The following is a 14,299-nucleotide window of genomic DNA, read 5'->3' on the forward strand; positions in this document are numbered from 1 at the left end:
AACAGATGAAATGTCTTGGCCCCCATCTCCTAAGGCTTCAGTGTGGTCAGAATAAGGATGGTTATATGAATTAAATAATAAATAAATAATCAATGAATTAATTCCTTAAATGCTCAATTAAGTAATCATCTAATCTTTTAGATAATTCATCAATCAATTAACAGACTGGCTGATTGATTGTATTTGTGTGAAATTGCAGACTGCCTTCATAAGTGTCTGCTTTTATTTTGAATTCTGTTCTGGCGCGGCATTACCGTAATATCGCCTATATACAGGCACTGCAAATTAAGTGGCAGCTAGGTTGACCGGGGATTTTGGAGTGGAGGGTGGCTTGACTGCAGTACAGGTTTCTGGAGGTAACATACCTACACAGCAGAGTAGAGAGTAATTTATGGACTGAAGATTTGGAGAAAGAGAAGCCAAAATGGAGACACAAGACAACGTCGACAGTGAAAATGATGAAGAAAAGATGGAGGACGAGTGCCCGTGGCCGTACCTTGAGGAATTGTTCATGCACAGAGGGAGAAAAGGACACAGCGTGGCCCTCCACCAGGGCCAGGCTGCCCGGTGGAGGGAGGAAGAAAGCTAGCAAGGAGCTAGAGATAAACGTGGAGATTGGTGATCAGCAAACGGGGGCACGCCATGAGAGAGTGTCCGGCAAAATGATCAGGGCGATGGCGAAACAAATGTACGCCACCCTGACAGCAGAGATGAGGAGTTTGCCGCGAGTGCTGGTTGACTAAATCTTTTCCTCCGCCACAACAACTTCAATTGAAGAAGAATGCCAGAGAATTCACAGAGAGGCTGGCGAAGTTTGTGACATTTTAATGGCCAGGCCCAAATTGCCTCCTGGTCCCAAATAAAGGTCTGGTCTGTTAAGTGATCGAAACAAATAAACGCCCCAGCTATTATTTGGTATGTTATGGTGTGATAACTTTCTCGGCTGGGGAGAGAGACATGCATCGGTTTGGCCCACAGTTGTCAGCTGTAGACGTGGCAGAGAGGTGACGAGACATGACTCATCATGACTGACAGGCATCAAGGCCACTCAGCGTTACATTAGTACATTTAGTTTTGTTATATACATATATTTTGCTCTCTTTGTTCTAGGATCCAGAGGCAGTTGCAGTCCTCTTACCCCAAGTTCAAGACTTCCTGGACTGACAGAGCAGATGTAGTAGAGGCTGGCATGGCCAGATTTTTTCAAAGATTCATATGATCCCTTTTTTGTGTATGTTTGAACACATGTATAAGTGAGTATATTTAATAACTGTCATGACTGGATTTATGTTCTTTGTATCATGTATTGTTGTATCTTTGTTTTGATTTTCAATGCCCCACTGTGTCCTTTAAGTGTCTCTTTTCTGTTCTTCCCTCTGTCTCCCTCTGTCTGTAGTTTTGTTCCCTCCATGTTCTCTCCTCTGTGCGCTTCCCCCTCGTTACCTCACCTGGTTGCCTCCCTCCTCTTTTGACTCACCTGTTCCTCGTCTTGTCATTAGTGTCTGTGTATTTAGCCTGTGTCTTCCCTGTAGTCCTTTGCTTTTTGGTTGTACTTTGTCTTGCTGGTTTTGATGCTACTTTGTCTCGCTGCTTTCTTTGCTACTTTGTTTTATGGGTTTCTGTACCTCTTTTGTTTCATGCTCCTTGATTTTTGCATTCAGCTTTGAGTTGATAAAGCTTGCTTTTTGTTTCCCCATTTCCTTACCTCCTGTGAGTAACTACGTTTGGGTCCACCTCCTATATTCCTCTAACCATAGTCTTCCCCTTTAACCCCAGCATCATGGCTCACCTAATGTCAGTTATTGACGGTCTGTCCTTAATACCAAAGAATCATTTTTGAGAATTAGCTGATTTAAGTTTATGTATTCAGGAATATTCATTGAAATTTAAATAACATAAGTGTGTCATCTACTTTCAGTTACAGCCTTGACATACATCAAACAAGATCTTGAAACGATGGAGCATGAGAGTGAGGATCAGCAAAGAGAGTCATCTGATGAAGATGATTTCTTCTCCAGACCAATCTCCAGAAGGCTGCAAAGTCCAGTTGAGCTTGATACATTGTCTTGATACATCAAGCTCAACTGCCTTACAGGCTGTAACGATATATGTGTTGAAACTGAAATCGCGACACCGCAGTGTGAGTGGGCAGAATCGTGACACAACTTCCAGTCCAGATCCAGCCCTATGACCTCTAAGTAGCCACTTTCACACTGCGACGCCACATTAACACCACAGCGGTGGTTCGCCAATTCTACGCCATTGGTCGTTCACACAGACAGGAGGACAGAGGCTGTTTTCTGGGGAAAAGTTCACTGAAGTTTCAGTCTGGAGAGCTGACCATCACAGAGATTTTTTTTTTCATCACAAACATTTGGTGAGTTGAAGGCTTTTTGCTGGTGACAGATGCTGTTTTTTGGGCAGAAATATGACGAGGAGTCAGGAGGACAGTTGGAAGGACGGACACTTCTCCACATACAGCTGTGGTATTTTTTTTTTTTTCCCTCATAAATTGCCAAAGACAGTTAGTTACTACATTACCTAAATTTTGGTTCTGTAACGTTGCTTTGTGGGACATTTCTCTTTAATTAATTGAGGGAGGGACCTGTGCAGTAAACAGACCCATCAGATAGACACGCCCTCCATACACGCAGCCGGCTCATCTATTCACACGGGTTCAGTTTCCTAATACTGCGCCTCTGATACTATCAGACAAGTATGATATACAGAAGTTATTGAAATGTTACATAAATTTAAAAAATCGAGGTTTGTATCAAACCATTAATCAAATTGTGATATAAACCGTATCGTGAGTTTGGTGTATCGTTACAGTCCTGGCTTGATGGTTATCTTGCTTGTGCCAAAAACACCATGGAGCTGCTGCACTCCTTCTCAGCCATTAAGAAGCTCTCTCTCAAGCTGAACACCGCTCTGCCTGCCTCTGCCGCATGTGAACGACTTTTTAGCTTTGCTGGTCTACTCTTCACAACCAAACAAAGCCAGATAGAATCTGTTAACCTAGAAAACCAGCTCCTGCTGAAACTGAACAAAAGGTTCCAAAAGTGAAGTGTGACAGGAATGCTAGTATGTCTAAGAGTTTAAGACACTTACCACACTTTGTACTTTAAATATTTTTTTTTAACACCAGTACTTTGCTTAAATTGTACTCAATTACAAGTAAATGTAACAGTACTTGTACTCGAGTACAAATTTTCAGTACTCTTTCCACCTCTGCTTTACTACAACCACAAATATGGAAGTGCATGTAGGCAAGTGACACTGCTGGTTTGAATGTTTATGACAATGAGAATCTGTAATGTTTTGATATTATGTGATATTACGTATGAGATGCATGTGTAAAATAAATAACTAAATGAAATGGGAGAGACATAGGTTTCTAACCACACACTCTTTGATAATGATTGCTGTTGAAATACAGAGCTATTTCACGCAGCAGCTTCAAGTGTCTTCAGTTCATTCATTAATGCAGGACTTTTTCTGTCTTTCGTAGAAAACACAAAACAATGTATGTGCAGTTTGAATTCTTAGAGGCAGCAGACATACATGCACAAACTGATTGTTAGTCAAATTCACTCTTAAGCAGTTACATTTGTCTTTGCCTTAGTTCCATTCCTACAACAGGAGCTGGCCACAGGTTTGATTTTTGACTTAGAATGTATCCAGCAGCAGCAGCAAGACCAGACAGCTAACACTACTGTCGCAAGTCCAGTAGATGGTGGTGTTTAGCTAAATAGCCAGAGAATGTTGGTTACCAGATGAGCCAGCAGGGGGCGTGCCCAGTTTAGACTGAAGCTGCACTCCTACAGTACCTCCCTTCCATTAAGATGCAAGGCAGAATTCAGGTTGTGATAGCACTAAATTTATGCCCAGCTCTGTGCCAGGGGCTTCAAAATGATTATGAGCCTTTAAGTATGTTTTTTTGAGCCAGTGACATTTACTGCTCTTCTCTAACTGTATGATAGACCAGTGTGAAATCAATTATATTCAAAGGAGGTATTTATGCAGTTAGTGGTGTCATTCTAAGTCATGAAATTGTCTAAAGTTAACTGCTGTATTAACTGAAAGACAATTTTATAACATGATGTAACTGTGTCTACTTAAGTTATATGAACCATTTTAGATGACTGTTAATGTAACAACAAAGTCTATCTATCTATCTATCTATCTATCTATCTATCTATCTATCTATCTATCTATCTATCTATCTATCTATCTATCTATCTATCTATCTACATATATATGCACATATAATATGTGTGTGTCTGTGTGCTTGTGTGTGTTTGTGCCACATAGGTGGTCACTGAGCCAAAGTCTTTGTTCTGAATTAACAATTAAAATCCTCCAAAGGAGACATAATGAGTTAGCTGGCTTCTGTCCACAATGCCCTAGGGAGTGAAAAAAAGCATACACACACACAAACCACAAACGCACACACACACACACTCCAGGGCTTTGAATGGTTAATGACCAACCAGATCTTTAGTGACAGTACAGAGCAGAGCCAAAAATTAATGAAAGCTGAAGACTTAGTATTTTTTGTGGGGGTTTCTGTTTGTAATTCATATTATGAGAAGTGGACTGGGAGCAAAAATATGAGTAATATCAAGGAATGATATAAGCACACAGAGATGATGAATCATTCTCAATGTGGACTGTAGTTCTCCCAGGCATACAGCAATAAGACCTATTTTTCTTCATTGGGTTGCTTTCATGCATCGAACAAAAAGCAAAAACATACAGTGAACAAATTAGTGTGAATTAAAGATAAAGTCTTCACTCTACGAAAATATCAGAGCCAGAAGAGCATGAAGTGAAGTAACCTCCTCATCCTCCAACCACTTTCTCCAACACAGCTGTGTGAGTGTGTGTGTGTGTGTGTGTGTGTGTGTGTGTGTGTGTGTGTGTATGTGTAAATTGTGTGTATATATATATATATATATATATATATATATATATATATATATATATATATATATATATATATATATATATATATATATATATATATAGAGAGAGAGAGAGAGAGAGAGAGAGAGAGAGAGAGAGAGAGAGAGAGAGAGAGATAGATAGATAGATAGATAGATAGATAGATGTGTGTGTGTGTTACAATTACAATGGAAAAAAAACAAAGTGAAAAAACAAAAAAAAAATCCACCAAAATCGGGTCTTTGTATTTGTAGGACGCTGTCCTAAACTGACAGTGAGTTAGTGACAACAACATGATGGCTTTTGGTCAGCAGAAAACAACAGATCTATGGACACCACAATGCAGTCAAAGATTGAGAGACAACCTTTGGCTACATATCTCAGCCTTGCAGGAGGAAAGTTTCTCTGATGAAAAAAGTTTGAGGCGACAAAATCAAATCAGTTTTATTTATATGGCCCAAAATCACAATCACATTTCCTCAGTGGGCTTCACAATCTATACAGTGAACAACATCCTCTGTCCTTAGACGAAATAATTAATAATCAATATTATGAATAAATGATGTTAGCTGGGTTAATGAGTTAGCTAATGTCAGTGTGCTGGGGGGTGTCTAAATGCACTCTGTGTTGCTGCTGTAGCACCTCCAAGTTTGTTTATTTTTTTATCTGGACAAGCAACTTATTTTTACACTTGATCCTTTTTCGCTTACTTTACCAGAAAAAATGTAATGGCATCTCTGAAAATGACCTTGTAGTTATTAACTTTACTAGTACTAGAGGTTGGGATCTTACTCTACCTTAACCAAGTTGGGCCTCTTTGCAGGTGTTTTTTTTCTTTGGCCTAACTTACCACAATCTTTCTCTGTAACTCATAGCTGAGCTGCAGTGGAAGGCGGAGCTTCACATATTAACATGTTTCCTGTAAAAAACGTCAGAAGCTGTAAAAGAAGAAACAGCATTAGTGCTAAGTGTGAGTCAAAGTGGATAGCTCTGTTTGACTGGATTGCCAGGAACGCAGAGTGAATGCGATCAGATAGCTGGCCAAACAAAAGCGGGAACTAACGCTGCACCCGAGACACAGGGAATACAGACCAAGGTGGTTTTCTTGTCAGGTTTAGCTTCTGGCATCCTGGGACCAAAGAAGCGAATAGGATCTTTAACATTAGCTGACGACTAAGCTAACTTAGTGGGCTAGCGGTAACAGCAACTAAACTGCATTAACCACCTTGGCACTGGATTCGCTGTTGTCAAGCTAGCCACAGCTGGTCTCAAAGTGGCCTTATTCACTCGGAGAACTGTACACTTAGCTGCTGTCACTTGCAGCTTTAACAACAAGTAAATACATCTGTTCATCAGGAGACTCATTAAATCCGTGAGACGTCAGGCAGAGCAGCAGGATGGCACTAGAGGGACAACCAAAAAACTCCATTATTGTCTCCATTAAATACGATCTAGTTCCACCCAAATCCGTGAACACAACCCTGAATGTGTGTTTTTGAGCAGTGATCAGTTAAACATTCAGCTCCAGCAGCTTCTGGTAGTTGAACATTGATTGACGAGTACTGGTTAAAACTGGTTAGTACAAGCTTATGTAAGTCCATGTGACTTTAAGTTTTACAGGAAGAAATCAACACCAATTTTGATATGAAAATACAAAGACATTGATTTTTTGACATATATTGTTGAATAGGTGCACAATGTTACCATGGCATGTTTCATTTCAGCTCGACTTAAAGATTGTGTAAAGGAAATGCAAAGATTTGTTTCAAAATACATTACAAATGTTGGAAACATGTTAGAATATGTTTTATTAGGTTAACTGTTTTAAAAGCACCATGAGCATCTTTGGTTCTCCTGCTCGATCTTGAGTTATTAAGCCATCTTTCCTACTGTCTTTTTGCTAGGCTATTCCTACTCTTGCAAATGCATCTTTCCTGGATGCTGGAGTTTGCAGACCAGCTTGGTTCCTTTATTTACATTTCCAAAGGATGGATCATTTTGTCCTGAGCCACACAGATGGTGATCTAAAGATGACCAAGACTTGCCTCTATGATGATCACTTTACCCTGGGAATTGCAGACAACTGGGACTCCTGGATAATTCTGTAGGTGTCATTGCAGATAATGTAGAGAGAAGGGTTATAAACCTGCAGTTGTCTATGTCATGAAACAAATTCATGGTTATGGACATTTGTGAGTGTTCTTGCTGTGTCTGTGTGTCTGAGTCCTCTGCAGAGGCTGGGTGTGGCTTCCTTGACTGGCAGAAGCTCCTGTGGCTCACTCAACTGCAGCTCCTCTCCTCATTAGCGGCAGCTCAAAATAGCTGGTCCTCTACTCCCTGGCTGCCAGATCGTTGATCTCTCCATGTAGTGGTACTGATGGCTTGACTCTATGAGTTACCTCTAGCAATTTTTCTCTGAGATCTGCCTTGTTCTTTCTAATGTGCACCTTCAGCACCTCCGCCACAGACCCCTTAATTCCACCAGATCCGTGTTCAGTCAAACTCCTATCAGCCATGGCAGTCTGTGGCTATATCCCAATTCAGGGGCTGCGTCCTTCGAAGGGCATATTTGAAGGCCAATTAGTTCACAACACTGTGCGAAGGCTGTCCCCATTCGAAGGCTCCTCCAAATGCACCCCACAAATGTGGCCTTCTTTCCCCTCTTTTTGGGGATGCACCGCTACTATCTTTCGTGGCCTTCTATATCTCAAGATTTTTTGCGCATCTGAGAAAAAAAAATGAAAGAAAGAAAGAAAATGGTGACATCGTGTTGCGTAGATTGTCACTTTTGCAGGCCTGGGCAGCAGAAATCGTGATGTAATTAATTTCCATAGTTTCCACAGTTTAATTTCCCCTGGGATTATTAAAGTATTTCTGATTCTGTAAGGGTAAGGGTAAAGGCGAGAACATCTGGTGATGCAACCAGGAAAGGCTCAACCGTCCCATTTAACAACAGCTGATGCAGCCTTCGAAGGTCTCTCTGAAGGACTTGCCTTTGACAGGCTGCAAAGGCCGGGTCCTTTGGAGGATGCAGCCCCTGAATTGGGAGACAGTCTATATTTGTACCTCCATTGGCTCTGCTGTGTTGTGTATCTACTCTGTTGCAGATCCGGCAGTCCAGACCCTTCCTTAGCAGTAATGCACAGTTTTAAACATGCCGCTTCGATTCAGGGGAATTCAGCATGGTGCAGACAGGAAGTCACACACCGCAACAACAACATAACATCCAGTTCATTTTATATTTTAAAAACCCTGTTTTTAGTGTTCAGCACAAACATCTCATAAGAGACAAAACCAAGCACTTCTTCCAATCCTTCAGTTAGGAACACTAACCTTTGGTCCGATTGTTGTTGCATTTATAACGCTCACGTACAACTGTGGTTGTCTCTGTTAGTGCTGCGCCATGCTGCACTCAAAACGTAGTTGGTGGGGGTTGATGGACGACGGAGCATGGAGCAAAACCGCAGTAGAGCTGTTCCACATCGTACATGTAACCAGTGGAATTCCTGCGTCAGACGCCCAGCCTTATGGAGCCCACTCGCCGCACGCTCACCAAGTACCCACATGGACCTCCCTCCTTGTCGCACGCTCATCTCAGACTCACCTCAGACTCACCTCAGACTCACCTCAGACTCGCCTCAGTCACATTTACCTGCACCTGGATCCCCAGCCCAGGCACAGGCCACCTGCAGCTTCTACTAATTATTGTGTTTCCACAGTAACATCCTATAAACCTTCCCCCTGCTGGTCCTCACTTCTGGGTTCAATGATCATATACACAAATTGTAACAAAACAAGCTTGTCCTCACTAAAAACAACAGCAATATCAAAAATTAAAACAGCTTGGTTTGGTGAAACAAGCACAGGATGAAGGCAAAGTGACCGTAGTGTCCAGTGTGGAACCAGAGTGTCAACAGTAAGTCTTTTTAACATGTTAAAATGATAAAGTGACATCATGTGGATAACACAAAGTAGCGTAGTTACGTTTGTAATGGAAGTTGCAGCAATAACTCGATTTTGACCCAAACCATATTTTCCTAAACCTTACAGAGTGGTTTCATTAACCAAACTGTGCCTGTTGCTGCTTCTCTACAACAAGTTGTTTTGTGAGAGGCTCACAATGGACCTAGTCATTCATTTAGGTATGAGGATGTGAGGATGAGGATTATAACTCGTTATTACTTATGCTGCATTTCACCATTGTCTATTGTCAATGTGCTTGTTTTGCAATGAGGTAATATACTTTATTTGAAAAGACTCTTGTTGTTGCCAATATTAACTACAGATATCTCAGAAAAAAGTCCCCTACCAGTCAAAGACAAAGTTCTTCTAGTTCTTACAACTGAATGTTTGAGTTTCACTGTGTAGAATTATGTGTGTGCAGAGCTTGACACTAGAGGGCCACTTTTACATTCATTGCTCAAAGTTGAAAACATTTTCTGGGCTCATTGCAAATGTGATTTTTAAGAGATGGGCCAACAATCATGTTTTGTGATATCACAGATATTTGAAAGCCCATTCTGGTCACTATTCAGTATACATACATATATTCATACAAGCGTGATGTGGAAACTTGAAACCTCCAGCGCACACACACTGAGAATGGACTTCACGGTGAAGTAGGAGACAACTTTTGTCCAGCAGTTAAATTTGGTGGTGCCACATTCAAGACTTTGGTGTGGACATTTTTTTTTGTTCCCATGTCAGACACACACTATAGAATGTTTTGCCAACTCATGTGTGGATCTTTCAAGTTTTATAACTTTCAAAGCAATAAGAAACGTTTTTATTTTTAATGAACATTACTGTAATAGTATATCAGCACGTGTTTTGAAAGACCTGGATCAGATCAGCAGACAATGTCATGCAATAATGCTTTGAAGGGAGGCTCAACAACAGATGTCTGTATGGAATCAGATCGGGCCATTATGCTGCTACTTACCATAATCTGTTTGCTTGAGAAATCACAATTATTCCTCAGTTCTGTAAGTGTTTCTGTATCTCTGCATCCTGATAGGTGAGAGCGATGAAAGGCAGCGCCGCCTGTTATCTTTTGTTCAGGCAGCTCAGAGCTCTGGCATCAGGTGTGGTTAGTGAAAGGTAGCCCAGTGACTCACTGGGTTTTGTGGTCCGTGGCCCTGCTCCACCTTGGGTAAACCCTGTGGGTTTGTTGTGGTGACTGTGTTTATCCCTCCTCAGCTGATAAACTCACGAGCTAACAGGCTGAGCTTTGTTTAAGTCTTTGATCACAGCAGAACTGTGACCATGTCTGTGTGTGTGAGAGTCTTGTCAGAGTTTTAGGATGTTAAATCATATTCAATTAGACAGGTAATTTTTCCTACCACCGCGTACTAGAGAAGGCTTTCGAATGAATATGAGGCGATATTCTCTCTCGTCCAGTGATGCAGATTGGATGGTGCTCCCCTGCTTTCTGTGGCTGACTGCTACAGGGTGATTAATGTGTTCATTTCCCATTATTAAAGACTAGAGCAGTGCTGCAGGCTACAGATATAGGGCCTCGTCATAAATCTTAGCCAAATGAACAGTCAAATAATCGCTCATCGGAAATGAAATCTGGGCTCATTAATACTGACGCCCAGACTGGGGGAAGAGTGTACACACACACACACACACACACACACACACACACACACACACACACACACACACACACACACACAAACACACACACAGTCACACACACATACGCACACAAGACTGGGCATCTCATTCTCATGCAGCCACACACCCGCATGAATACACACACATACAGAAGCAAACAGAATGAGGACTTTAGGGGGCTCTGGTCTGGTCTGCCACCTTGGTGCACCACTCAACAATGACAGGCTAATCAGTCGAAAAGAACACAGACACACACACACACAGACACACACACACACACACACACACACACACACACACACACACACACAGAGGCTCATTGAGCTCTTCTCTCATGTTTCAGATCCCACACAGTGAGCACTGACCCATAGGTGCAAGACAAAGCAATCACAGGCTCTGGCTTGAGCAGTAAATAATAACCTCTGCACATTGTATGACTTCTCACCTCATCTGACTCCCTTCACAGGCTTCCTCATTGACTCTTACTGATGGATTTATTGCTTATCATGTACAAATACGGGCTCATTTTTTATTGATTTGATTCTGTAATATAGGATAATGCATTTTGATAATCATACTTAATGGCTTGTAAAGTCAGATACCATGAATAAACCCACAGGTTTCACAGTTTTAAAGATTGCCTAATAGAGATTTAGGAAGTTAGGTGCATTAAATGAAAACTTTAATGTATATAATAACACAAGCTCAACGTAGAATAAATAGGTTCAGGCATGGCCTGAATTTTCATTTCCAGTTCATATCCTGTTTTGAATCAAAGCTTTGTTAAATGACATAAAAACAAAACATGATAGACACGCAGACTGTACATCTTTGAGTTAAGGTGTACAGACATGTAGTCCAATGAGTAATTGCACGCAGAGGACTGATTATCAGAGAGATTAATGGCATTAAGGGGCTGTATTAGCTGAGAGATTTATAAGAAGTGAGCTTTGATTCATGGTTTATGGAAATGATGAAGGCTACCTTTCTTCCAAGCTCAACAATTAAACTCTGTGAGAGGTATGCACATGTATTGTAGGAAAGAGTGCATCGCCTCATGTCTCCTATGTCTTGGTTAATAAAGCTTCACTTGAGCACACCACCAAGACTACAGCTGATGGACAACTAGTTTGTACATTCTGCACCTGTGTGAGAGAAAATTAGCCTCCATACCACCTGATGGGTGGTAGTCTGCATTAGTCATTCACAAAGGAAAACTGAAAGACTCAGAGTCCTAGATAACCAAGCAGGCCCCAACAAGGGCCAACTAACTCCAACTGCATAGGACACACAACAAAAAACCTGGAATGCAGACGCTCACTGATGACCCAGACATTGGCCAATGGCCAAAAATGAACTGCTTGTGCGTGTGTCAGGGCCCTGACAGACTAATGATCAGACCCTGTCAGGACCAAGGTACTGCTGCACAGGGAGAGGCTGCAGGGGGAGCCTCAGGAAAAGGAGCCAATGAGGTGCTGACCTTAATGAATCATGATGGAAGAATCTCCACAGTTTCCCATGTAGATGGCAGGATTAGTTATCCAAATCCCTGTTTAGAATGAACTCCGACATCATCCCAATTTAAGACCAGGGCTGACAATGGGGAAGCTAATGTAACTAACAAACTTTGTCACAGTGGGACTCTGATATAACTGGACTGTCACAACATGTAGTGTCTTCAAGTGAAATGGCGTCAGAACTTGGCATGACATCACATGTGACAGATGTGGATAAGACCACAGCAAGGACCCTCACAGAAAACGTCAGCTGTCTGTGAATACTGGACAACCACTACTCACAGAATCTTCTGAAAGGTCATCGACCAGGAGTCAGTGTACGACCTGAGAAAGGTCAAGGAGAACATCCGCATTTGACACCAGAGATCCTTTTTGAACAGAGACAAATGGTACCATTTTCCCATTGGCCTGTCAAGGCATGTCTCTGGTGCTAATGGCAAGTACAAGGAAATAACTGTGTTTTTTATTAACAAGCTGGTGATGATTATATCATTTTCATATGTTAATCAAAAGTTTGACGCTACGCAAACATTGTCCATTAATTTTACACCAATCCTGCCATCATTGATGCCACCAAGCATCAATGATGTAAACACAGAGTCCGCCTCCCCTCGTCCTGCTGTAGTTTTGTGCTCTGTCAACTCTGTCTGCCCCTTGAGTGCAAACAGCTTGATCCAGATGTTCTGGTGGACACAGGTCTCTGTAAATATGTGGACGCAACAATATCTAATTTGACCCTGTTTGGCCAATGTAGAAATCCCATCTAGTCCATTTTATTTTCCTTTGACTGGACATTAGTCAGAAACAGATTTAAATCCAGACTGGATTAGTATGACTTTTATCTCGACTCTCCTTCTCCCTGGGGCAGTCCAGCGGGCAGGTAGGCAGGAAGGATGATCATCTCAAAGTCTCCAAAACCAACATTGACAACATTTTAAAGATTATTTCTTTCCATACTATTGTTACATGGCAATGACAGTGTAGTTTAAGTTAGGAAAAGATTGTTGTCATGTTTAAAAAAGAAAGTAAACAGTAACGGTTAGATTGTTACAGAACATAAACTGGTCTTCCTCGTGAAAGGACTATATCAGAATAGTAACAACCTTTTCTCAAGCCTCCACTAGCTGCACAAGTTGTCTGGAGATTTTACCCATATACCATTACTGCACATTTCATCAACACTGCTCGGTTCACAGAGCAGCCCTGCTCAGGCCAACGCAGAGACCTGCCACATACAGAGTGTTCATCATTGATCAGCCTCCCTCAACAAACCTTTCTCTATCTGCATACATCACCAGCTCACAGCTAGTGCTCACAGTCAAGCACACACCAAAACACAACAGAAGATGCACAGAAAAACGCACACATTTGTGCATAAAACATGGAGTGGCGCCTGAATGCAAATACACATCTATGCATACTTGCATGCTAACCCCCCCCCCCCCCCCCCCCCAAAAAAAAAAAAAAAAAAAATCACACTCACACCCCACACTTCCACCCAGGTCTCTGCTGGCCTCCTTTTTGAGCCAGTGCTGACAATGCTAATGATTCTCACTGGGGCACTGGATGACGGGTGACAAAGCCAGCCAGACCAGGGCTGGCTGACGATGGAAGGGAAGGGTGTGTAGGCAGGGAATTGGAGTGTGTATGTGTGTGTGCATGTGTGTGTCTGTGTGTGTATGTGTGAGTGAAAGTGTGTGTGTGTGTGTGTGTTTGTGTGTGGGGGGTGGGGGGTAGAAGAGGAGGTCAAGGATGGTGGTGCACAGGCCCCTTCTCTGGTGATGTGTCGGGAGAGATGCACTGTTCCCCCGCCCGATGGTAATTTATTACATTTAAGACAGGGCCTGACACACTGAATCAGCCTCCATTCAGATCACATTGGCTGGCCTGGGTGGTGGGAGGGTGCGTGCTGAGGAGAGGAGGGAGGGGGAGGTAAACACAAAGGAGGAGAAAGCAGGAAGAGGAGGAAACAGAGACTACATGGAAATGATATGCGATGAGGAGAGATGTAGCCTCAGGCATGGTGCATGTTTTTCCTGTTTCCTTATAGTTCGTGTATTTATAATTCAAATATATGCCTTTAATAATTCACTGATGGGGCATATCAAACGAAAGTGTGTAAGATATTTCCGATTCAAAAGAAAGAAAAAAAAAGCATGCTGGAAATATTTCAACTTTTTGACCAAATGCTTCACCAGTGTGAATAAGGAACA

The sequence above is a fragment of the Acanthopagrus latus genome, chromosome 22, assembly GCF_904848185.1.
Source record: "Acanthopagrus latus isolate v.2019 chromosome 22, fAcaLat1.1, whole genome shotgun sequence".
Classification (NCBI taxonomy): Eukaryota; Metazoa; Chordata; class Actinopteri; order Spariformes; family Sparidae; genus Acanthopagrus; species Acanthopagrus latus.